Here is a 27254-nt window from a genome sequence, read left to right on the forward strand (position 1 = left end):
TATGACATGCTTACAATCATCAGTCCGGGCACTGAGTATAACAGTTGGCAAGTCATGTTGCAGCTGTATAAAACTTTAGTTATGCTACATTTGTGCACAGTTCTGATTTCCACACTACAAGAAGGAGGTGGAGGCTTTGGAGAGGATGCAAAAGAGGTTTACCAGGATGTTAACTGGATTGGACCGTGGTAGCTATATGAGAGATCGGACAAACCTTTCACTACAGCATCAAAGGCTGAGACGTGTTAGAAGTATATAAATTTATGAGAGCTGGATAGTTGGAGCCTTTCTCCCAGGGTGGAAATGTCAGATATTAGGGGGCATAGCTTTAAGGAGAGAGTGGGAAATGATATATCTTTAAAGGAGATGTGCAAGGAAAGTTCTTTTACACAGGATCCGCTGCCTGGGTAGAAGATTGAAACAGATGCGATAGCAATGTTTAACAGACATTTTGATAGACACATGAGCAGACGGAGAATAGAGAGATACAGACCATGTGCAGGCAGATGGAATTGGTTTAGAATAGCATCATGGTCGGCACAGACATAGTGTTCCTGACTGTACTCTTCTCTGTTGTTTGTTCTTTGTTCTATGTTCCACAATCTATGGCTGCATCAAAACACAGAAATACATTAATAACCTTACAGAATAGGAATGAAATGATGAAATTTACTTCAAAATACACAATAGTGAGGTAGCAAATTTCAGTAGGAAGAGTAAGGAAGTCACTGGAAAAATGTCTAACACAGGGTTCTGGGGGCACAAAGAGCAGAAGAAATGACAAAGGTTAATTAGATCATAAGAAAACAAACAAAGTACTGAAGTTTGTTTCTACTGTTAATGAAATTGAAAATCATTAAAGTTACATTATACTCATGTTAGAACCTGCTGAGGCTACCCTTAAGGTAGTGAACAGAAGTATGTTTACATATTATGATAAGGATTTAAAAGCATTGGAGAAAGTGCAAAAGGATTTGTTAGAAGAGTACAAAATGGAGAGGCTATACTTATCAGAATGAGGCTCTTTTCAAAGGAAACAAAAAGATTGAGATGTAATGTGATTGAGTTCTTTGTGTTTATGAAATAGTTTGACAGGGTAAAGTTAGAGATGATGGATTCAATTGCAGATGAATATTAGGTTCTCGCATGGCTTTAGTGGCTCAGAGAAGGACTTGCAGTTGATGGCTTTCCCATGTGACTAATGCTCCTGTCTCTCTAGGTGGTGACAGGCTGTGGGGATTTAGAAATGAGCTATTGCATTGTCAGCCATTTGAGCAGAGCAAATGCCATTTGTCACCTTTAACTCAGACATTCTTTGGAATAAGGATTACTTCAGTATCTGAAGAGTCATGAATAGAGGGAAGGTCAGTCATGGAACAACTGAAGATGGTTGCCTCGGGCAAATTACGCTGAGGGACACCTATAGAGGTGTTCTGGAGCTGAAGTGACTGACCTCCAACAATCACAAGTATTTTCTTTGCATCAGGTATGACTCCAATGAGTGTGGAGTTTTCCCACTGATAACTACTGACTCTGGTATTGTTATATGGCTCCTTGATGCTATATTCAGTCAAATATGTGATGTCAAGGGCAGTCATCTTTCCTCTTTTGTGTATTTTTGAACCAAGTCTGTAATGAGGGCAGGAATTGATTGGTCCTTGTGAAACCCAAACTTAGTATTAGTTAACATTTTATTGTTAAGTAAGTGCTTTTTGACTGTTGATGACACCATCCATTGCTTTACTAATGATTCAGAGTAGACTGATGAGCTGGGTTGGATCTGTTCTGCTTTTTGCCTACAGGTCATACCTGGGCAATTTCCCACATTGTTGCTTGATGTCAGTATTGTAGCTGAACCTGAACAACTTGCAAGTTCTGGAGCATCAGTCTTCCATACTATTGCCAGAATTTTGTCAGTGCCCATAGCCTTAGCAGGATCGGTTGACTCTAGCTGTTTCTTGATATCATGTGGAGGGATTCGAATTGGCTGAACACTGGCAGAGGCCAAAACTGATCATCAACTTCTGCTGGAGATTGATGAAAATGCTTCAGCTTTATCTTTTTCTGTGCTGCAAATGCTTTGAAATGCTTTGTAAGTTTGGTTTCATTCAGTGATCTTCATTGGTTCATTGTGCAATCACCTTCAGCTGTTCAAACAATGACCTTCTCTCCATTATGTGGTGAAACATGGAATTGTTTGCGACACCATTTGTGACACTTTAGATACTGAAGCAGCCCATGGGCATATGTAGCATGATGTAGACAATATCCAGGCTTAGGTTGATAATTGACAAGTAATATTTGTTTCATGCAAGTATCAGGTAATGATGAATCCAGCAAGACAGTGTCTAACTATCTCCCATGATAATCAACGGCATTACTATTTCAATATTCTCCACTAGCAACAATTTGAGGGTTAGCATTAACCAGAAACTGAATGGATCACTCATTTAAATTCTGTAGATATGAGAGCTGTTCAGATGTTAAGAATCTGCATTGAGTAACTCACTTCCTGACTCCACAGTGCCTGTTCATTATCTCCAAGGTACAAGTCAGGAGTGTAATTTGTCTGAATGACTGCAACTCCTACAATATTCAAAAAAGCATAACAATCCAGAATCTCATTTAACTTCAGCATCCCCGCTCCTTACACCACTGATGCGTAATGGTGTGTGTATTATCTACAGGATGCATTGTGTTAATTCACCAAGCTCCTCTGATAGCACTTTCTAATTGTACAACCTCTACCACCTGGTAGGACAATGAAGAAGATGCATGGGAACACCACCACCAACAGGTACCCCTCCAAGCAACACACCATCCTGACTTGAAGCTATGTCATTGCTCCTTCAATATTGCTCAATTAGAATCTTAAAACTCCCTTCTTAACAGCACCATGAGTGTATCTTGTTAAGAGAACTTTTTAATCTCAAAATACTTTTGGATATATTGGTCATGCCAGTGCAACATGTGTATCTTTTTTAAAGGGCATGTCAGCTAAAGGATGGTTGAGATTTTTGATCCTGTGGCTGACTGACAAAATTCCTGGGTGGATTGCATTGTGTTGTGAGAGGGACAATGGATTGTTACACCTGGAGAGTGTTGAGGAAACATCAGACAGTAACACTTCTAAGGGAGAGATGCTGTTCAAACTGAACTTGACCTCCTGTGGTTACAGAGATAATGCGGGCTGATTATCTTCGCTTAGCAGAAAACCATCTCCTGCAGTTGTGTCCGGATATAGACATTATATGATTTGATAGAAAGAAAGTTCTGGGTGAAAGACATGTTTGAGTTTACCCTTCAATTTGGAAACTAATGGATTCCATGCATTAGAGTGCTGGCATATGAATGTGCTAATGTGTTAGCTTCAGGCAGAACCTTTATAGTGCTCATGTGTGCTGTGAATGGACACAGCTGAGAACTTCCACTCGACTCCCCTGCACATGTAGCTAAAAGGAAGCAAAGTTTTTTCTCTCTCTGATTTCTTAAATCAAGTTAAGTCAGCAAAGAAACTGTTGAAGAAAACTGGACAAACTCTTTTCAGCTAACTACAAGACCAACATCTCAGAACAGCTACTCAACTGCCAATGCTGGGGCTAATAGAATCACTGACTTTGAGTCCAATGCATTTCGGTGTCTATTCATCAGGGACTAGCCAAAGGATGATTCATTTTTTGTCACTTATACATTTTGGACTCAAGTTTTATTTCTGATCTCTGTGTATGTCACATTTTGTTTCTTTTTCTCAGGTTTAACTCATTAAATAAATCATTCTTTGCTTTAACTTAAGAAAGCCAAGTTAAATTGTATCATTTTAAAACCTAAACATATTTGGTCTGACAAAAGGTATCCACTTAGGAAAAGGCCTTTTTGAAATTAACCTTGGTGAGATCAACTGATTTGGAGATGCTGGTGTTGGACTAGCACGGACAAAGTTAAAAATCACACAACACCAGGTTATAGTGCAACAGGTTTATTGGGAAGCACTAGCTTTCAGAGCACTGCTTCTTTATCATGACAACCACCTGATGAAAAGGCAATGCCTCGAAAGCTAGTGCTTCCCAATAAACCTGTTGGACTATAACCTGGTGCTGTGAGATCAACTGAGGGGAACTTCATCCCTCCTCACCTGGGCACATGACAATTTGGGTATCCTATCTGGAATTGTAATGAACTGGGGGCCTTTTGCCCAGGGTTTGGTCATATCATCTGACATCCCTTGGACTGCAGTGGTTCAAGAAGGCAGTTCACCATCATTTTGTCCTAGGCAGTGAAGGATGTGGAATAAATGCTGGCCTGGCCAGTTATACTCAAAATACACCAACAAACAATAAAGATCTATTCTAGACCAGTAAGCTTTATGAGCTGTTATATAAGCAATACATAATTACATTGCTTGCTTTCAATGATTAGAAAACAGATTAGTGCTCTGTATGTTCATGCTTTAAGTATTTGTGCAACATTTTCCCCGAGGATTTTCCATAACTAATGTTTTATCTTATAGTGAGGAGAGAACTGAATATCTGGAGTATTGTGGACAGTTTTAGTCTCCTTACATCTACCAAACAGGAAATGCGACCCCTGAAATGATGCATTTGCCCAATGAGGAGCTGGGGTTTATATTCTCTATAGTTTGAAAAACCGAGAGCTGGCCTCATTGAATTATACACAATTCTTCAGGGTTAGGTAGGAATTTATGGTGAATATGATCCCCCTGGCTGTGGGATCAGAATATGGGATAGGTGATTTAGAATTGAGCTGAAGAGGAATTTCTTCAGTCAGAGGGAGTTGAATCTTTTGAATCTTGAGCTCCAGAAAGCAGTGGAAGATTAGTAATTGAGTATATTCAAGACAGAGATCAATAGATTTCTACATGTAAAAGATATTAAGGGACATGGCAATAGTGCAGGAAAATGGCAATGAAACAGAATACCAATCATAGAACCCATCCAGTGAATAAGCAGGTCACTTGGCCCATTGAGTTCACATTAACCTGCCAAGAGCATCCCACCCGACCCCATAACTTTACATTCCCCATGGCCAACCTACCAAACCTACACATCTTTCATCTTTATAGGAAGAAGCCAGCGCACCTGGAGGAAACCCACACAGACATGGGAAGAATGTGCAAACTCCACACAGACAGTTACCCAAGGTAGAATCAACCTTGGATCCCTGGTGCTCTAAGGCAGCAACACTAACCACTGAGCCACCATGCCATCTCACAGTCATGGTCTGTTTGAATCTCATCTGAATTGCCTACTCCTGTTTCTATCTTCTGTGTTCATACCTGAAGGGCATCTTTGCCAACTTTAAATCTTCATTTTGCTGTCAATACTTTAGACGAAAACGTTAGAATAAAAGGCATGAAATTTTGAGGTGGTTTGAAAGATCACCTGAATCATTTCACATTTAATCAACTGCTACATTCAATTCAGTGTTAAAATGTGTGGAAATACTTCCCTTAGGTGCCCTCAGGCCTGATATAATATTTGATTCGTTATTGTTTCATTACTGCAAAACTTCACTCATGCTGCATGACTTAAGCACATATTGTTGATGCAAAACTGTGCAATATATAAGGCACTGTTATATCACATATAATCTATTTGACACTGGTAGCTGTCTGGAGTGGCTGGAAACCAGTGGACCCATGTTATACTGCCCTCTGGCCAGTAGAATAGAGCTTTACTCACATCTATCCATTCAACAAACTCCATTCTGTTGGCATTTGATGGCCCAAAGGATTTTACTGTTGACAAAGAGTCCGCATGTCAATCAGAGCTCCGTTAGCATTCAAACGTTTAATCATTATTTCTGTCATTTGGACTCCTGAGAAACCTTTAAACCTCACACCAATTGCAATTATATTATAGTGCAAATGCAAAACTGAAATAGTGCGAGTTGATTGAGTTATTTCAAATTACATTGCAATGTTTGCATTGATTGTGAAGTCAAAATTGCTTTGCATCAGTTCAGTGGCCCATTACAGACCCATCAGATATGAATGCTATGCTATTATCCTGTAAGACTGCAAAAATACTGAAAGCATATTTTGCAGACACAATAGCAAGTTGGTTTAACAGATGTAAGGAGTTTTAAGTGGCAGATCTGTATCTAGAAGTGAAAACAGAATTTCTTTTCCCAATGAAGCATAATGAAACAGTTTAAAAGTTCGTTAAACTCAATACATCACTGTCTGATTTAGTTTTAGGTTATTATATTGAAGGAGTAACCTTTCTCCCTTTTTCAAGAGAAATTGTGCGGTCAATTTAATACAAAGGGGAAACGCCACATGAATCTTTTATCCCTTTCTGTCCCTTTACAGCGAAGCCCTTTGACTGTTTAACTAGACAGCGAAACACACAATCACTCTTTGCAACAGAATGGATTTCATTGATCTACCACAGTGCTCCTTTTCTCTGTCTATAAAAGCGCCCTCAAAGGCTTCTTCCATGTTTCGTGAAGGTAACATTTCATTTCAAAAAATTAAGAAAGCAGCAGGTGTCTGCACTTTGGATTTTAAACCATCTGCCAGTGAAAATCTTGGAACAGAGAGGATTCCAGGACTGTTAAGAAATTAACACAATCACTTTGAGAGAGATTTCCCATTCAAAGGCTATTACATCTGGCAGGGTAGTTCACTATTGTCCTTGTGAAATATATTTTAACCATTAAAAACTTATCATTTGTAACCTTTCACACATCAACTGTGTCTTTTGTCAGTATTGTTGTTGGTTTAAGACACATACCTCATCAGTATTAGGAACAGATTCAATATAAAGAGTAGAAACATTTGGTGACTGGAGTTGAATGCAATGCAAATTCATTTATGAACCTGAAAAAGTCTGCATCTTTAGCGATGCAATGGTACCTTTAAAATATACATAAGGGGATGGGAAATAATATTAACTCATTGATGTCAGGGGACTGCATCAAACAAAATGCATGGCCTTGAATAATAATGAAATACTAAATGCAACTCCCAAACATATTGCAGTTATCTATGTTATCTCTCTCTCTTAGAGACAATAGGGGTGGGTTGGCAAAATTAAGATACGTTTTGTTTGTTAGGTGAACATTTTTTTTAAAAATGAACTGTAAAGCCACTGTTGTTTCTTTTCTTCTCACAAAATATACATACAACTGAAAGGAAAGTCTCAGTGATAAGAACAAGCTGGCTATGCTGGGTTTGCTTTCCCTGGGGAAGAGGAGGCAAAAGGGGATCTGGTTGAGACATGCAACATTATGAGAGGCATAGAAAGAATATATCATGAGAATATTTTTCCCCATGGAAGATAAGCCTAAGACCAGAGGGCATAAGTTTAAGATCTGATGAAAAAATGTTTTCACCCAGAGGGTGGTAGAAATATGGAATGTCATAGAGTCATAGAGATATACAGCATGGAAACAGACCCTTCGGTCCAACTCATCCATGCTGACCAGATATCCCAACCCAATCTAGTCCCACCTGCCAGCACCTGGCCCATATCCCTCCAAACCCTTCCTTTTCGTATACCCATCCAAATGCCTCTTAAATGTTGCAATTGTACCAGCCTCCACCACATCCTCTGGCAGCTCATTCCATACACGAACCACCCTCTGAGTGAAAAGGTTGCCTCTTAGGTCTCTTTTATATCTTTCCTCTCTCACCTTAAACCTATGCCCTCTAATTCTGCACTCCCCCACCCCAGAAAAAAGACTTTGTCTATTTATCCTATCCATGCCCCTCATGATTTTATAAACATCTATAAGGTCACCCCTCAGCCTCCGATGCTCCAGGGAAAATAGCCCTAGTCTATTCAACCTCTTCTTATAGCTTAAATCCTCCAACCTTGGCAACATTCTTGTAAATCTTTTCTGAACCCTTTCAGGTTTCACAGCATCTTTCCAAAAGGAAGGAGACCAGAATTGTACGCAATATTCCAACAGTGGTCAAACCAATGTCCTGAACAGCTACAACATGACCTCCCAACTCCTGTACTCATAACTCTGACCAATAAAGGAAAGCATACCAAATGCCTTCTTCACAATCCTATCTGCCTGTGACTCCACTTTCAAGGAGCTATGACCCTACACTCCAAGGTCTCTTTGTTCAACAACACTCCCTAGGACCTTACCATTAACATGGAACATAGAACATAGAAGAATACAGCGCAGTACAGGCCCTTCGGCCCTCGATGTTGCACCGATCCAAGCCCACCTAACCTACACTAGCACACTATCCTCCATATGCCTATCCAATGCCCGCTTAAATGCCCATAATGAGGGAGAGTCCACCACTGCTACTGGCAGGGCATTCCACGAACTCACGACTCGCTGAGTAAAGAACCCACCCCTAACATCTGTCCTATACCTACCCCCCCTTAATTTAAAGCTATGCGCCCTTAAGTGTATAAGTCTTGCTAAGATTTGCTTTCCCAAAATGCAGCATCTCGCATTTATCTGAATTAAATTCATCTGCCGCTTCTCAGCCCATTGGCCCATCTGATCAAGATCCTGTTGTAATCTGAGGTAACCTTCTTCGCTGCCTACAATACCACCTGGTGTCACCTGCAAACTTACTAACTATACCTCTTATTCTCACATCTAAATCATTTATATAAATGATGAAAAGTAGTGGACCCAGCACCGATCCTTGTGGCACTCTACTGGCCACAGCCCTCCAGTCTGAAAAAATTCCATCTGTCATCAGAGGGGGCAACTTTTAAGAAGCACATGGACAAGCACTTAAAATAGCAGGACATGGTAGGCTACAGACCAAGTGCAGGTAATGGAGATTGGTGTATATTGGTCAGCATAGACATGGTGGGCTGAAGGGCATGCTTCTATGCTGTATGACTCTATGATAACTGACTGCATTCAGGTGCTTGGCAGCGATCGGCATCGTGGGTGCCATTGCCGTGCTTTTTACCTTGCACTGATTGTAACATCGCTAGTGGAGCATCACTATAGTGGCCAGCTACATCTTCCACAAACACTCCCAGGGGTCACAGTTGCTGGTCAGCAATGGCTACAGTGTGTTGCTTGTGAATGATTCCAGGCTTTCCGGCAGTTTGCAGAAAGCCCATTCCAGCAGAGTGAACAAGGGAGAAAAATACTGTGTAGGTGAATGTCATTAAAATAATGCAGACACAAAATAATTCGAAGTTTTTGCAGAGATGTACTATCTAAGAGTTCCAGTTTATGCATTCTGTTTGAGTGATTGGAATGTATGTTGGTTAGGAAATAATCTTAACTTTTTCTTCCTTTCTTATCATAGAATACCTGTGGCTATCGGTGTCTTTGCCTGTTCTTCAAAAGAGTGATCTAATTAGTCCTATTTTCTCTGCCCACTTCAATACACCTACAAATTATTACTTCCCAAGTCTACATCTAATTCCCCTTCAACATTCCCCTTGTTGACTTTACCTCCATGCTCTTTTCTAGCAGAACATTAATAAATTGCTTAATGACAATCATTCATCTCAACTTCATTTTCATTCATCTCACAAATATTTTATATTTGTGTCTTTTGGTTAACCATCCACCAACCAGCTACCCAATCTCTTCACGTCTACCCTACCATACCTTTCAGAAATTTGAACACCACAATTTAAAATTCCCTTTTACTTTCCTCTTAATACCATCTCAAGGGTCACTCGACTTGAAACGTTAACTCTGATTTCTCTCCACAGATGCTGCTAGACCTGCTTAGGTTTTGTCGTAATTTCTGTTTTTGTTCACTTTTAATTTCTCTGCCTGTAATTTTGTCATCCTCCCTTTACCTCACATTATTAGCATTTTTGTACCATCTCATAAGCTTCAAACGAGTGAAACATTAAATGGTTGGGCTTAAAAAAAGCACAAAAATAAATGAAATTTTGTCATTCAAACAATGAGTTTGGTTTAAACTCATCCAATCCATTCCTTTTCCCTCGAATGACCTGGCTAAACTATATGGAAACCCATGTGTTAGTTAATTGGGAAATTAATTGAATCAGGGATACAAATTTACGATATAATCCTCCACATTTACATACATATTGACATTGATCCCATTATCTTTTACATAACCACAAATTCTCCTTAAGCCCATATAAAGGCTACAAGGACAATTGGTCAATATTGATGAGGAGATATATGCTTTCAGGTGCCTCTTAAAGGACAACTGTGAGATAAAGGAGGAACGATGCAGAGGGATTTAGGAAGAGACTTCCAGAAATTTGTGCCCTAACAGTAGAAGGTCACCAATAAAAGAGTAATAAAGATTTGGGATATGAAAGAGTTTCTTGTTGGAGGAGCACAGATATCTCAAATATTGGTGATGCTAGAGGGGTTTACAGAGCTGGGGAGGACTGAGACCATAGAAGGAGTTGGAAGCAAGTCCTGCTAGCTCTGCCTGATTACAGCTGGTGGTACAGCCAAAGAGGAGGCAAATGGTTATTGACCATGGTAGGGACAGAAAAAGAACGGAGGAATTATGAAAGGAACCAAAAGTTAAAGCTTAAAGACAGCTACAAGATAAAAAAGTAAGAGTGAATCAAATTGGATACATTAGTAAAGAGCTGGCATGAGTACAATGAGCTGAATGGCCTCCTTTGATTCACTGCAAACTATCGAGTATAAATCTGTTCCACCTGTGATAGAAATTTTATTTTACTGCTTTGTTTAGATATAATGTGAATGTAATAAGCAAAGCTCTAAATAATCAGAAAAAAAATAGATTAAAAGTGAATAACGATCAGCGCATTATTTATGTTTTTGGTTTCATTATATGTGGTTATATATAAGTTAATTAACTCGGGAATGTGATTATGATCTTGGTTAAACTTGTGAAGCTACACAGTAAATTTGTATTCCTGATTAAATTAATTTCTAATTAACGTTATTGCAGCACGGCTTTGATTACTATCCACACCTTACTTAATAACATTCAAATTAAATGTGAATCCTCAGTCTGCACATTTTTCTCAGACCGATTTAATCTTCTTGCCTTACTAGAATTGTTGCACATTCACCCAGTGCAATGAAGCAAAAGTGTTATATATGTGAGTGAATGAAGCTGGTGGTGGCAAACATCGACTGATAGAAACTCTCAAGACCTGGGGAGGCATCACAAATACTCCTTAAACCATCATTGAAAAGTCATTAGAAATCTGGCAGGGACCTCAGGACAGATTGCTAAGCAGTAGAACAAAGCACCAGGAATCCTTAAATAATGATGGGAACGAGGTGGAAGAAATGGCAGTAGAGCTAAAAACAGATTTGTTACTTAACAACCAAAGCTGTTTTTTTTCCACTATTTGCATACTGGTAAAAGTTTTATTCATGAGTTATTAAGGAGTTTGTGGGGTAAATCACTTTATCCCTGTGACCTTAGTCTGATACTTTATCCTGCCAGATGGTATTAAGAGGGAAGTTTAAATCCATCGCAAATCATCTGATGTTGGATAGGAGATTGTGATTATGCGACCATGAAGAATATAAAATAAGGAGTTTTAATAGCTTTGTTTTGAATGCAATTCTTTAGCTGCACGTCCACATCGATTAATGCATCAAATATGACAGTATAATTGTACTAGAGGCCTGTTTATCCACTAGCTGTTAGAATATATGTAAAAAAGCAAGTTGGAAACCACACTTGATGCATGCTAATATGTGTAATATATAGTTAGATAAAAGTCCAAAATGCATAGGGCAGTGCATTACTTACAGATTAGATTGTAAGGTAAATCATGACATAGTGATAAGGTAACACCAGTCTTGGGTTTTCAATGATTTTAGGTAAAACATTTGCCAACAGAAATACAAGCTGGTACCCTCCTGATCTGTGCAATGCAAAGTGAGAATGAGAAAAGGAGGCTGCAACTTTTAATTCAATTCAAAGAATTAAAGTGGTCAAAAAAATTATCCTGCCCACTGGTTAATAAACAGAGAATGGAGAATCTGAATAAGGAAGGAACTTTTTATTGAATTATATTAATAAAGTTTTTCAAAGACCATGCAGCAACTATATTTGCTCACAGATGCATTTAAACCCAAAGGCAAAACAGAAATGACCTGAGATGCATTGCTAAGTTGCTGTTGGGATGCTGGGACAAAAGCAGAAGAAGCTGTTTCTTCAATTCCCCTCTCTTGCAGATTGGAATTTTCAATTTGGCAGAAATGATATTGTCAAGACTGTTATTAGTGGTAAGAGGGAGCATTCAAAGTAAGGAGCAGGAAATATAATTAAAAGTATATATCAGCAAACTACCCTGGTAACAATTAAACTAATTGAACATCAAATATCACTTCCTGGTCAAGGGATTTTCCCCTCCTTAAATAAGGCAGTGTGGAGCTGGATTTATTATGGACTGCAGATATGGGAGTGAAGGTTGTATTATACTGGAGCTGGTGGAGTTTCCACAATAAATTCAATATTAAATTATATTTTAAAACTCAATGCACACACCAGGTCCAGCCACACCACGTTGCTACCACAAACAATTTTCTTGAACTTCACAGTTATTATTAGAAATTGAGAAACATGTTGGAGTTGTCTTTTCCCCATTCATCAGATGTTGATATCACTCACTGGGTCAACATTTATTGCCCATCTCTGGTTGCCATTAAGAAGATGGTGGTGAATTGTCTTCTTGAACTGCTGCAGTCCATTTGCTGTAGCTAGACCCACAATGACATTAGGAGGGGCATGCCAGGATTTCAGCCTAATGATATTGAAGGAACAATGATATATTTCCAAATGATAATGGTGAATGTCTTGGAGGAGAGCATGTAGGTGCTGATGTTCTCATGTACCCATTACATTGACCTTCTAGATGGAAATGGTTTTAGTTTGGAAGATGCTGTGTAAGGAGCTTTGCTGATTTTCTGCAGAGCATCTTGTGGATGGTACACACTGCTGCTACTGAGCATCAATGGTGGAGGAAGTGGATATTTGCAGATGTGGTGACAACCAGTGAGCTGCTTTGTCCCATATGGAATCTAGTTTCTCAAGTATTGTTGGAGTTGCACTCACCAGGCAAGTGGGGAGTAGTCCATCACACTCCCAATTTGTGCCTTGTAGATCGTGGACAGACTTTGGGGAGTCAGGAGGTGAGTTACTTGCTGTAGTATTCCTAGCCTCTGACTTGCTCTTCCAGCCATATTATCTGGCTAGCCTTGTTCAGTTTCTGGTCAATGATAATCTCCAGGACGTTGCTAATTGGGAATTCAGTAATAGTAATGACATTGAATCTGTTAGGGTGATTATTAAATCATCTTTTATTGGAGATGGTCATTGCCTGGCTTTGAGTAGTGTAAATGCTCCTTGCCACTCATCAGTCCAAGCCTCTATATTATCCTGATCATGTTGAATTTGAAGATGGACTGCCTCAGTATCTGAGGAGTTGTGAATAGTGCTGAACATTGTGTATTCATCTACTTCTGACCTTATGATGGAGGGAAGGTCATTGATGAAGCAGCTGAAGATATTGGGCCAAGGGCACTATGCTGAAGGACCCTATTGGCAAGTCATATTATTCCATCAAAACAAATATAATTTATTTCAAAAATGATTATAATTCTAGCTAATACAGTGACATCATCAATAGAAAAACTTTACATTGTGCATTTGGAGCATGATTTCATTATAATGCACGCAGTTCCCATTTTGGTGCATCGAATAAGTGGAGGAAATTTTCCATCTCTATGGCATTTAAGAATTAAGAACTGAAGATCGATATGAATGGTTGTAACACTGGATGCAAATTTTGTACTAAACAAAATAATGAATATATTATTTTCAAGGTTTTAGTTCAGCAAATGTACAATCTGTGCAATACCATGAAAACCATACTCCATGGAAGCATAGAGTCTCTACAGTCCAGATAGAGGCCATTGACCCAACAAGTCTGTACTGACCCTTCTTGTTGTGCATTATTTTGGGAGTATTTGTGATAACAATATTTTGGGTGAATATGTCCATTTTATTCTTAGATCCTGATGTTGAATTCATTAGTGAATGTGCAAAATAGATTGACTTAGTTCAGAAACATGACCCAGTTCAATTTCAGTAGAAAGTGAGGACTGCAGATGTTGGAGATCAGAGTTGAGAGTGTGGCGCTGGAAAAGCACAGCAGGTCAGGCAGCATCCAAGGAGCAGGAGAATCGACGCTTCAGGCATAAGTCTTTCATCAGGAATAGCAGGAGAATCATTCCTGATGAAGGGCTTATGCCCGAAACGTTGATTCTCCTGCTCCTTGGATGCTGCCTGACCTGCTGTGCTTTTCCAGCACCACAATCTCGACACAGTTTAATTTCAGTTTATTATTGTTTGCAAAAAAAACAGTTTTTCAAATACCACAGTGATTTAGTTCCTGTCATTAGGGAACAATTGCACTTTTGAGTCTTGGTATGTGAACATTTGCTGTTCTGACAAATGATATGATAAAATATGGTTGAATTCTACCAACAATGCCATCAGGAAAACAAACAGGCATAACAACTGTGTACCAGCTATCTAACACACCTTCTACAGTCCATCTGATAGTCTGATGGCTTGGTGTTTAAATAGATATGGCCTTGTTATTTACAGAATAGAAGAAAAGTGCTGGTGGACATGAAGGTAATAGCAGAAAGCCATTAAGGTTGAGAACAACAGTAACACAAGGCCATAGTCCAAGACTCTTGGGTATGGTCCCATGCATTCATTGGGTTGGAGAGACCTGTGAGAGAGAATCCCTTGATCTGGATGGATGAGTGTTCATATCACAAAAATAAAATGGGAAATAAGTGGAAGTTGGGGAAATACCTTTCTCAAGTGGGAATCTAAACTTGGTAGAATTCTTCATTAAGTTACAGAGTGACGTAGTTGATTCTGAATTTAAATCAAGGAAACGATAGGATGTGAGGTGTGAGCTGGATATGATAAGTTGGTGATTGTTGCTCAAAGGGCTACCAATAGATATGTAATGGCAAACTTTGAAAAACAGTGCATGGAGGAGCTATAACAGCTGTCTGGCACAAAATCAAAATGGGGAAGATGGCCTTCCATGGCTAACAAGGGAAATCTGGAAGATTAATAGATCCAAGGATGAGCCATACATATTGGCCAGAAAAAAAGCAGCAGGCCTGGGGATTGGGAGCATGTTACTTTCAGCAAAGGAGGACAAAGGAATTGATTAAAATAAGGGAAATAGAACATGAGAGTAAGCTTGCAAGGAAAAATTAAACTGCTCGTGAAATGTGAAGAGAAAACAATTAATGGAGACAAATGTGTGTATCAGAATCAGGGAAAGTTATAATGGGGAGAAAATTATTGCAGACCAATTAAATACATACTTTGTTTGAGTCTTCACGAAGCAGGACACAAAAAATGTCCCAAAAACACCAGGGCACACAGGGTTAAGTGAAAGAGAGGAACTGACGTAATTAAATGTAAAATCTGCGTGTTTGCAGATGACACAAAGCTGGATGGGAGGGTGAGTTCTGAGGAAGATGAAGAGACGTTTGGACACATTGAGTGAGTGGGCAATCATGTGGCAGGTGAAGTATAAGTGTGGATAAATATGAGGCTATCTACCTTGATAGCAAAAACAAGAAGGCAATTTATTATCTGAATGGTGAGATTGGGAAAGGGTGCAGTGAGACCTGGGTGTCCACATAGACCAGTCACTGAAAAGACATTTGCAGATGTAACAGGAGGCGAATTGGACAAATGGTAATGAAACAGAAACCGAAGAAGGTTCACTCGACTTGAAATGTTAATTCTGATTTCTCTCCATTGTCAGACTTGGTTTTGTCTCAGATCTTCAGCATCAAGGTTTTTGTTTTATTTAAAGCAACTGGCACATTGGCCTTCATATCAGGAGGCTTCGATTACAGGGGCAGGAATTGCAATTGAGACCATACCTGGAGTACTGTGTGCAGTTTTGGTGTTGTCTGAGGAGTGATGTTCCAGCTATGGAGGGAGTGCAATGAAGGTTTACCAAACCAATTCCAAGATGACTGGACTGCTCTATGAAGAAAGATTAGGTCGGTTAACACTATATTCACTGGAGTTTAGAACAAGGGGGTGCAATTGTATAGAAACCTATAAAATTCTAACAGGATGAGAAGGATGTTCCGGTTGAGCAGGGAGTCCAGAAGTAGGGATTATAGTCTAAGAATAGGAGGTAGGCCATTTAGGACTGGTTTGAGGAGGAAGTTCTTCATCCAGAGTGTAGTGATCCTGTGGAATTCTCTGTGATAGAAAGTGGTTGAGCCAAAACTTTGAATGTTTTTAAGAAGGAGATAGATATGTCTTATGGCTAAAGGGATCAAAGGGTATGGGGAGAAAGCAGGAACAGGGGACTGAAGTGGATGATCAGCCATGGTCATACTGAATGGTGGAACAGGCTCAAAGGGCCAAATGGCCTATTCCTGCTCCTAGTTTCTCTGTTTATATGTTTTAAGGGACCAAGAGGAAGCTCTGTAGCTGATTCCTGCCCAGAAGAAGGACTGTACCACCATTGCCTTGTGAAGGTGGAAATACTTACCTCTGGCCTGGAATTTTCTCCTGAGTTGGATAACTGGAGTTGGAACATCTCCCAGATCATGACAATCACCTTGGGAGAAATTCATCTGAGAGATAGTTTTTTTGCTCCTGGGGTGGGGACGAGGGAAGGATGGTCTCTGTCCATCACCTACAAATACAGGTTGGGGCTGTGCTTCGATCATCCTTTAAGTGAGCGTGGGTTGTGGACCAAGCAGGCATGATGAGGCTTTGTTGAGAACCCAAGCTCTCACATAAGGATAACCATGTGAACACACATACAGAAAAGGAATTGATGAACAGCTTTGTAACATTAGAAGTTTTTTTGTGATTTTTTTTAACAATTACTCTATTTGCTTGCATATGATAAAGGAATAGCAAGTGCTTTGTTTTTGACATTTCAAAGAGCTCATTAATCAATACCTTCGTAGACCTCTAACAATAACAATTTTATTATAAAATTACAAATAAGCATTTTAAGCTATTCCACACATGCCACTGTTCCTACAGGATTTCTTATTTCTGTACAAATTGTATATTGTGCAAATGGGTGCAGACATAGCATCGTTGGCAAGGAGCGAGTATTGATAAGGCCTTTTGACTTTATCCTTTCAATAGGCTGCTGAATCCAGATATTAATTTGCGACTGTCCAGAGGGTGAAGCCTGCCCAACTTTGCAAAAATTTAACAGTTAACTAAGTGATGCCTCTCCCCAGCAATTGAGTCAGTCAGGTCAAGAGTACTGGATGTGGGCTTACTTCTTGGATTGAAAGATGGTGGATACCAGGAATTGGGGCAGAAATCCAAAACTTGGGTGTCAGTTGACATTTGTAAATGGCTTTTAAGTACTTACAATTCAACAAACTCTGGCCTTCTGATTCAAGTTTGACTTGAGTCAATTATTTTTATCTTGACTAAGAATGCCTTTGATGATGCCCCTCACTTTAAAACAAAAGATGCTTTTATTAATCTCGACACAATATAGCGAATTGATATTCTGAAAGGAGTTGCAATATTTGTAATGCAATGCAGTTTTTGTTCTCTTCCTGACCGACTCCATCTCATGCCTCCACAGATTGCTTGCTTTAGAGACTGAGCTAATAGATCTGCTGATTGGCTAAGCAATTTATCAATTAGGGACCAACTAAATATGAGATTCCTCCCTCTTTTGCAGTGACCACATATGGGGAGAGATCTGTTTGTTGGCCTTCGTGGAAATAGCAGGAGGTGGAGGGCACAGCTCAAACTTGTGAGCTAAATAAAGGATTTTGGTCCAGATTCCAAAGGCATACACTGCTCTGCCTCAGGCCAAAATTCAAAAGCTTTGTATAGCCCTTCAATGGCACCCAGCCTGACTCTTCCATTGTCACCTCCAACATGAAGCTTTTGATGGCCAAAAGAGAAATAACGAGACCAACAGGAGAGATAGACAAGAAGTAGAGAACAAGCAGAGGGATGGGGAGATGACAAGGCAGAGGGATGGGAGAGAGGAATGGGGAAGTGAGGCCAGTTCATTTGATATATTCAAGAGGGAGTTGACATGGCCCTCGCAGCTAGTGGGATCAAGGGGAATGGGGAGAAAGTGGGAGTAGAATAATGAAATTGCATGATCAGCCATGATCATATTGAATGGTCGTGGCTGCATTTGTGTTTGCCATGAAATAAATGTAATTTTTTTACATTTGCTTACTCACGAAGAAACACCTTTTTTTTCCAATTTATGCTTCTGAATAACTTTAGATGTTATATGTGTTGCAATATTGTCTTTGAAGTGTTCCATCACAAATGCGTGTAAAAGATTTTGATAGTATTCAGGTTACTTGTGCATTTTAAATGGATTATCCTGTCATCAATGTCAGGAAATGTGTGTAAGGAAAGTAAACAAAATTCATCTTACAACAGTAGTGAGCATACAGCCCAGACTGTTACTGCTTAATCAACAAATGGGACAAAGGCTTCTTTAACTAAAATCTTTGCATCTTAATCCTGATCTGATAATGCAGAGGACATGAAACTGACTTTCATTTTAAAAAAAAACTTGTGACTTGACTGGAAAAAAAATGACAGTTACAACTTTTGGGAGAAGAATTGTTAATCAAAGAGGAAGAAAAGGGTGCCAGCTTTTATGATTAGCAACAGGTTAAAAGAGTGGCAGAAACATATTCAGTATTCACTTTCAAAATAAGTGTGTGAATTGCATGAGGGGGAATAATTTACAAAATTATAAGGAAAGACCAGGGAACTGAGATTAAATTAATGGGTCTCCTTCTGTGCTTAATCATGTTTTTATTGTATGCAGTATAACAGAAAATAATTGTGTTTCAAAAATACATGCACTACCCTATCAACAACAAAATAAGCATGTTATTAGTTTGGGGAAACGTAATTGTTCTGGCATCAGTGAGCTCCTTTGTAATTGATTTTGTTTTGGAAAGGGGGAATGAATATGAATAGGACAGTGCGCTTGCTGTTTCTGCTCTATTCAGTTCAATAGACCACTCATTACAAATTTAAAAATCAAATGGTTGGTTTGCGATCCATCCATGCTTCAAATTTTGAAGTGCTTGTTTTTAATTTTTGTTAGAGGTGAATAAAATGGACCAAGAGCAAATTCTCTCCTTCAAAGTACATGAGAAAGTAAACATTTCTGGTCATGATTCGGAGATGTCGGTGTTGGACTGGGGTGTACAAACTTAAAAATCACACAACATCAGATTATAGTCCAACAGGTTTAATTGGAAGCTGAAAATGTGTTGCTGGAACAGCGCAGCAGGTCAGGCAGCATCCAGGGAACAGGAGAATCGACGTTTCGGGCATAAGCCCTTCTTCAGGAATCAGGCAATCACCTGATGAAGGAGCGTCGCTCCGAACGCTAGTGGGCTTCCAATTAAACCTGTTGGACTATAACCTGGTGTTGTGTGATTTTTAACATTTCTGGTGTTACTGATGTTTATTTCAATTATCTTAATTTCTTTATATTTCAAATAACACTTAATGAATAACTAACAGATCATTTATAATTGATAAGACCCTTCCATGCGTTTGAATCAAATACAGTGATTGGCTATTTGTTCAGGATAGCCATTATTACGCATGATAGTTATGATACACCCATCTGGTGCATCATCTCACTTATCTCAATATCAGATTTACATAGCAATGTTAGATGGCTTGGGCCTTAATCATCATGTTGCCAATAAGCGTGATCTTGTAGCACATGAAACTATTAAACAGAAATTAACCAGTGAAGGTAGGCTTGCAATAGATGGTGGAGAATCTACTAGCAAATTTCTCAACTAATACTTTGAAGAGAGAGGGAACTTGTTTGATTGTTCCTTTTCAATTAAAAATTTGAGTGCAGGATGGAATTTATTAAACTGGGTAAAAAAAGTCTTTGATGCAGCTGAAGATTCAACTATCACAAGCATTGGTGAATAAGCTGGCAAGGTTGATTAAGCAAGTCAATGCGGTATTGCTTTCAATATCTAGGACTTGTATAGTGTTTACAGCAGTGAAGAAATCCTTCACAGTGCATGTGGAAAATTCATTGAAAATTGATTGAAGTGTCTCACTTAACCATTAGGCCAATTCATGCTGTTCAGAGCCTATCATTGACATAATAGGGGCTTCATATTTTGTGTCTTGGTCAGTCCATCTATGTGCGGATGCAACAAGACATCAGGACTGATTTTGCATTGGAAGTATGCAAGGGTTTAGGAGGTTAGTGGTCATTCCATCAAAGGCATACTTTTCACAGTTACTAAAAACATGCTAGCAAGTGCTAGACTAGAGAAGATCACATGGCAGCACAATCTGTTTGAACGTGCAGCTACACAAGTTGCTAAATACATGTACAAGAATTTAATGAAAGTAGATTCAGGTGCTAGTGGTGCATCTGGATTGCCAAGAAATAGTGCCTTCATGCAAAGTTAAATGGTTTCTTTCAGCAGACTCATTATTTATTGTCACTTGTATTTTTTACAAAAAGCTACAGTGAAAGTTGTTTAAGTCCCTATACTCTGGCACCAATTTAATAATGTTATATATATTTTTAAAAGTTCAGACAATATTCATCTTAGTTCAATTCATGGCTCCTTCACATTGGTGAATAAGCTAGCAAGATTGATTGAGGTCATCAATGTGGTATTGCTTTCAATATGTAGGACTTGCATAATGTTTACAACAATGAAGGAATCCATGGAAAATTCATTGAAAACTGGTTGAAGTGACTCGCTTAACCATTAGGACAATTCACACTGTACAGAGCCAATCATTGACAAAATAGGGATTTCATATTTGTCATGGGGAGCCCATGAATGTATGGATACAATGAGCCAATTGGGCTAATCTTACGTATGTCATCAGGCAGGTGACCACACATATGGAAGTCCAATAACTATCTCTGCAATGTGCCCTTGAGGATAATTGTGCAGTGATGTGTAGTGGCAATTCTTATAAATACTAAAGCGGGAATTGTTTTTGAGCATAAGGCACATTTATTGAATCAAAAACAGAAATTGCTGGAGAAACTTTCAGCATCTGTGGAGAGAATCTCACTCAAAGCAAATTGTCAAAATGGGAAATTTAGCCCCAAAGAGCACTTTATCTGGCCATTATTTTCATGCTGTTTGCGGGATCGCACATACATGGGTCCATACATCAAATGCCTTTCAAATGGTCATGGGACAATGTCAATATTTGTAATTTTTTCTTTTATTATGAAATGTTAACAAACTCAGTACAGTATATTCTACATCATGGTTAAGAGTCATAACTGTTTTTTTTCTCTGAATTCACAAAATACTTCAACTCTCTGATGCTTCAATGTTCTTTTAAACATTGTCCAAAGATGTATTGCTATTCTGCCTGTGGGGGAGATTAAGTTGTTTCCTTTCACACTCTTAGTTCTCACTTTTTTGCATGGAGAAAGTACCAAGGTCCGTGCAAATGATCCAATTTTTAAAAAATAAATGCATAGCATGGAATTAGACTTTTATTACCTGCTTAAATTAAACTAAAATGACAATAAGTCATTTAAAAATCCATTGTCGAGTCAGATAAAAGGCAACAAAGTGAATATTGAGGACACTCAATAGTTATATAAATTTTAGCAGAATCATTCCACAGAGAAATTATATGAGATGTTTCCAACAAAATATTAGTGCAAAGGGAAAGGTATTTAATCCAATTTTAAATGTAATTTGAAATCTACATGTTTAACATTCAAAAAAATTGCTTTTCAACATATTCTATTTTGTTAATTGTCCCAAAATAATTAGTTCAACTAACTCAGTAGAAATTAACTAGGTTCAGGAAATGATTGCGTGGAAACATTGGAAACTGAGATTAGGAAGTGTACATGCCCTTTAACAGTAATCATAGCATTTAGAATTAGGTTTAGAATTAGGTCTATTGTCATGTGTACTCAAGTACAGAAAAATACAAGTATGGCAAAAAGCATATAAAGTCGCCATTCCCGGTGCCATCTTCGGTACAAAGGGACCTTGGTATGAAATCTTAGGTATATATAATGGAAAAGCAAATAAATAACCTAAAAATTCAACATTACAGTTCGTCATAGGATAGGTAGAAAAATAAGGAAATACAGTTAAAAGTCCAACATTTATACTTTTCCTTTAGTTATGGGTCTGCAGTCACTGCACACTGGGCTTTCCCTGCAAGGGCTCACTCTCCCCCACACTGAATTACGTTCTTCAGCACTGACCACTATCCGGACTCACCAGCAACTTCACCACTGACCCCCCAAGTTCTGCCAGTGCCAGCTGCTGCCACACTCTGGACTCCAGACTCCATTACCATCATTGTCACTGCCTCCACAACTGAGCTCTGTCCAGAAGGTAAGTAAAAATAACAAACCAAAGAGGAAGAAAAATGAGAAAAAAAGAAAAAGTGGACAGAATGGACTTGACCCAGGCTCAGGAACCTGGATGCTCCCTGCTCTGCTGCAATAAGGCAGTGTGCAGCATTAACAGAAACAACAAAAGCTTGTCAGAAAGGCTTGTCGATAGACGTGGGGGATTTTAATGTCCACATCACCTGGAAAAGTAAGATGGATAAAGATAGCCTAGATGTAGAGTTCATAGAACTGGAGCTGACCAGCGAGCAGGCTGCATTAGACCAGCTATTGGGCAACAATTTAAGATTAATTAATGATCTCATAGTGAAGGTAGTAGCAACCATAATAGGATTCAGTTTGAGAGAGAGAGCTGTATGTGCATAATATTTTTTTAATGAAATAAGGAAGATTTTGAGGGAATGAAAACATAGCTGGCAAAAGTGAATTGACAAATTAGGGTAAAGGATAGGTCAATGGTGTTGCAATGGGAAACATTTAAGATGATATTTTAGAATACACAGATTATATACACAGTAGAGCCTCAATTATCCAAACAAGGTGGGCGACGAGTAATTAGTTCGGATAACTGATTGTTCAGATAATTGATCTGATCATAAACAAGCGGCAATTTATGACTGTAGATTATCCAAACATTTCTTGGTTATACACGCCATAATGCTGCTTAACCAATAACTGATCTATCGTTAACAAATGGTAATTTGAGCTGCCAATTATTGAACATTTCTCGCTTATCCGGCAGTGCATGCCATAATGCCGTTTAACTGATAACTGAATGCTGAGTTGCCTAATGCCATTTTTACAGGACCTTGAGATCTTGCTCAGATAATCCGAAATTTGGATAATTGATGTTCAGATAATCAAGGTTGTACTGTATCCTAAAGAATAGGGCAAACTCCAAAGGACAGGTCCAACATCCATGGTTAACTAGAAATATTAAGATTGTGTCAAACTACCATAAGATGATTGGTGAAACCAATGCCTTCAAAAATGCGAAAGGAAATCAAAGGAAAATATTGATGACAGCGAAGAAAGAGATGTTTGTGAAAACTAGTGAGTTTCCACAAAATGGTTTCCTGTACTTAGATTATCTTTACTGTGCTAAGTAAGCTAACTATTTTGGGAAAATTCACAAAACATATTATGATGAAAAGCTGTTCCCTGCTATGGTACTGAAGGCATATACAGCATGCTTGCCTTCATTGGTCAGGGCATTGAGCATAAACGTTTGCAAGTCAAGTTGTAGCTGTATAAGACCTTAGTTAGGCCACATTTGGAATACTGTGAACAGTTCTGGTCACACACTATCGGAAGGAAGTGGAGGCTTTGAAGAGGGTGCAAAAGGGGTTTACCAGGATATTGCCTGGATTGGAGTATATTAGCCACAAGGAGAGGCTGCACAAAGTTGGACTGTTTTCACTGAAGTGTCATAGGGTTAGGGTGACCTGATAGAAGTACATAAAATTATGACAGGCACAGACTTGGTGGATAGTTGGAGCCTTTATCCTAGGGTGGACACATCAAATATGAGAGGCATAAATTTAAGATGTGAGATGGAAAGTTTAAAGGAGATGTGCGAGGCAAGTGTTTTACACAGAGGTTCATAGAATCATAGAATCCCTACAGTATGGAAACAGGCCATTAGGCCTAACAAGTCCACACCGACACTCCGAAGAGTATCCTACCCAGACCTATTCCCCTACCCTATTACTCTACATTTCCCATGACGAATGCAACTAATCTACTCATCCTGGACACTATGGAAAATTTCCCATGCCCTGCACATCTTTGGACTCTGGAGGAAACCGGAGCACCCGGAGGAAACCCACGCAGACACGGGGCGAATATCCAAACTCCACACGGACAGTTGCCCGAGGCTGGAATTAAACCAAGGTCCCTGGCACTGTGAGGCAGCAGTGCTAACCATACCTGGAAAGTGCTGCCAGAGGAGGTGTTAGAAGCAGATAGGATAGCAACATTTAAGAGGCATTTAGAGAGACTCATGACCAGGCAATGCATAGTGCATGTGTAGTCAGATGGGATTAGTTTACAATGGCAACATGGTTGACACATCTTGGGTTGAACGGTCTGTTTCATGTTCTTTATATTATGTTTCTTGGGACAAACATGTATCTTTAGCAATCAGCTGATTTAGCTATCCTGTCTGAGGGACTTCTCCCTGGACTTCACTGAGGACTATTCCCCTTCCAAATGACCCTTGTTTTGTAGCACATGCAGAGTGTTTGCCATGTAATTTGCTGACACATGCAGGTGCAACATAGCATGTGCCATACAGCAAGATCTCTACAGCCTTGACTAATGACTGCTGGCAGGTATGAGAAGCTGCCTACTTGGTGTCTGCACTAAACAGCAAGGCAGTACCTTGAGCCTTTAAGCTCTGAATGGGTGGGCAGTGCTCCAAATGGCAAATGAAGGAAGGCATGGATGTTGCAAGCAGCCAGGTAGGTACTAACTGAAGCTAAGAGGGGGAGTGGGTAGCCCTGAGATGCAGCTGGGTGCCAGTCCTTGCGCACACAGTACCCTTGCTGGATTATTCCAATGCTAGGTTCCTGTGCGCCACAAAGTGGCAGTGCAGTAGCATATTGTGAGTAGGTCAGAGAGGTCCCAGGAGTTTGCAGAAAGGCTGACACATGTCAGATGCTGTGGACAATGGCTGTGTCATTGCTCTGAGGCATCAGTGCCAGGTATCCAAGATGGAGATCCGAAGGAGTTGGGAGTCACCAGGTCTCCACCTTGAGTTTCATGTCAGGAATTCTTGCTCTCATGTCTCTATCCAGTGGCTGGGAAAATGGGAACCTGCAAGTTCATGACGGTGAGATTCTGTACTAATGAGGGTAATTGTGAGGGATAAATCGTGCTGATAGGACTCTCACTGCTCACCACAACCTCTGGACTTTAGTTTCAAAATGCAACTTGTTGCTCCACACATTGAGAAAAACCTTGCCCAAATTCCCATGTGATTCTCACATATTTCTAATGCACTTCATAGAGTCATACAGCATGGAAAAAGACCCTTCGGTTCAACTCTTTTGCATCGACCAGACAAACCAATCTGGCCTAATCCCATTTGCCAGCACCCGGCCCCTACCCCTCTAAACCCTTCCTATTCATATACCCATCCAGATGCCTTTTAAATGTTGTTTTTGTACCATCCTCCACCACTTCCTCTGGCAGCTCATTCCGTAAATGCACCACCCTCTACATGAAAAAGTTACCCTCTCAGGTCCTTTTTCAATTTTTCCCTTCTCACTTTACACCTATGCCCTCTAGACATCTCTCAGGACCTGCAAAGATACCACCTAATGTTTCAACTCCTAGATCAGTCATTGGGTTCTGCTTTGTGTAATTGATTAGGAGCAGTATTTAATTGGAGAAATAATAAAGCAGCAGATGCTCGATTTAAACTAGGAATGATGGATGGCAGGAATCAGAATTTGAGATAAACTTAAAAGAAAAAAGGATTGGACGCAATTGGAAAGTTGACATCCATACGAGGAAACGCAACAACCGAGAACATGATGGTGATTTAGGAAGGTATTCTGTGGGGCTCGTATGAAAGAAGAGTTGGAATAGATAAGCAGTAGTTAAGTGCATAATTATTTGTTATATATTAAATTGCATTTGTTTTAAGAGCATAGAAATTAAATAACTCCACAGAGACCAGTATCCCATCACCAAGTCATCCTGTATTTACATGTGTATAGTCCTTGGCACTGACCCAGCTCCCTCAGAGCCAGCTCTCAGAGTAAACAGAACATCTGACCCTCCTGTTTATATCTGTTAGCCAGGACTCCCTGATTGGACCAGGTTAACAACCTCAATCAGGGAACTCATATTATATTAGGTGTACCTGGCTAACCTCACTACAATCATGACAAAAACTATGTTAGACGTGATAGGGAATAAGACATTTTCTGAGATATAGAGACAACCATTCCAAATGTAATAGTTTGTGTATAGAAAGTTCCTTTCTAAACGTTATTTGATTCACACAGAATACCAAGACACATATTCTCTTGTGTTCCTGACAGGAGTATGGACATTTGGATTAACTACATATTGCCTTGTCTTACACTAATCATAATCATTGGCTGCTTTGCCACACCCCTTTGACAGGTTAGAGATTGGAATGGCTATCATAATCAGAAGTATTGATCTGTACAGCTTTTCATCATTGAGTCTAGGAAAGAAAAATTGATTTTTTTTCTGTTGTTGACTGAACAAAGACACAATATTCCAAGATTGGGTCAATTTGTCTTTGTACAATGTTGACAACTAGAATGAAGCTTGTTGAACAATTTCTACTTTTCAACTTGATTCTCCAAAGAAGACATTTGAAATAGTTTTGGAGGATTCAATGCTGCTCTCCAAATTTCAAATCCCACCTCCACTTGTTGAAATCCAGTTTGCCGTCACTGCTGTAATGTAATTGCTGTTGCTGTGTTGTCATCCTCCTTTTTTTTCCATCTCCGTGTCTTCTTCTTCCATTGCTACACCATCTGATTGAAGAACATCGGAATATAAGAAATAGAAGCAGTAGTTGACCATTCAGCCCCTCAGGTGTATACTACTATTTGATAAGATCATGGCTGATCTGCCCAGGCCTGAACACCATATTCATGTCAGCTCTTCATAGCCCTTAGCTCCTCAATATTTCAAAATCTATCTACTTCTTCTTTAAATACCTCCAGTGATCTTGTTTCCATAATCTCTGCAATTCCAAACATTCACTCCCTCCTGGGAGAAGAAATGCCCTCACGTCTCAGTTTTTAATGAATTACCTCTTATGTACCCTACTTCAAAATTCTCCCCCAATGAAAATATACAAAAAATAATGAAAATAGCTGCCCTGTCAAG

General features: G+C 39.3%; 1 long non-coding RNA gene across 1 annotated transcript in view; it reads right to left on the minus strand.

Moving 5' to 3' along the window:
- LOC148149702 (uncharacterized) overlaps positions 1-26897 on the minus strand; it is a 36149-nt gene extending 9252 nt beyond the window's left edge. The window contains exons 1-2 of the long non-coding RNA XR_015757319.1: positions 26783-26897; positions 494-609 (exon numbers count right to left, since the gene is read on the minus strand). This is a non-coding gene — a long non-coding RNA (uncharacterized LOC148149702). The remainder of the gene's footprint in view (positions 1-493; positions 610-26782) is intronic.
- Between the last annotated feature and the right edge of the window lie 357 nt (positions 26898-27254).

Source organism: Chiloscyllium plagiosum, unplaced genomic scaffold (assembly GCF_037043375.1).
Source record: "Chiloscyllium plagiosum isolate Xiang-an unplaced genomic scaffold, Cpla_swu_hap1 HiC_scaffold_6, whole genome shotgun sequence".
Classification (NCBI taxonomy): domain Eukaryota; kingdom Metazoa; phylum Chordata; class Chondrichthyes; order Orectolobiformes; family Hemiscylliidae; genus Chiloscyllium; species Chiloscyllium plagiosum.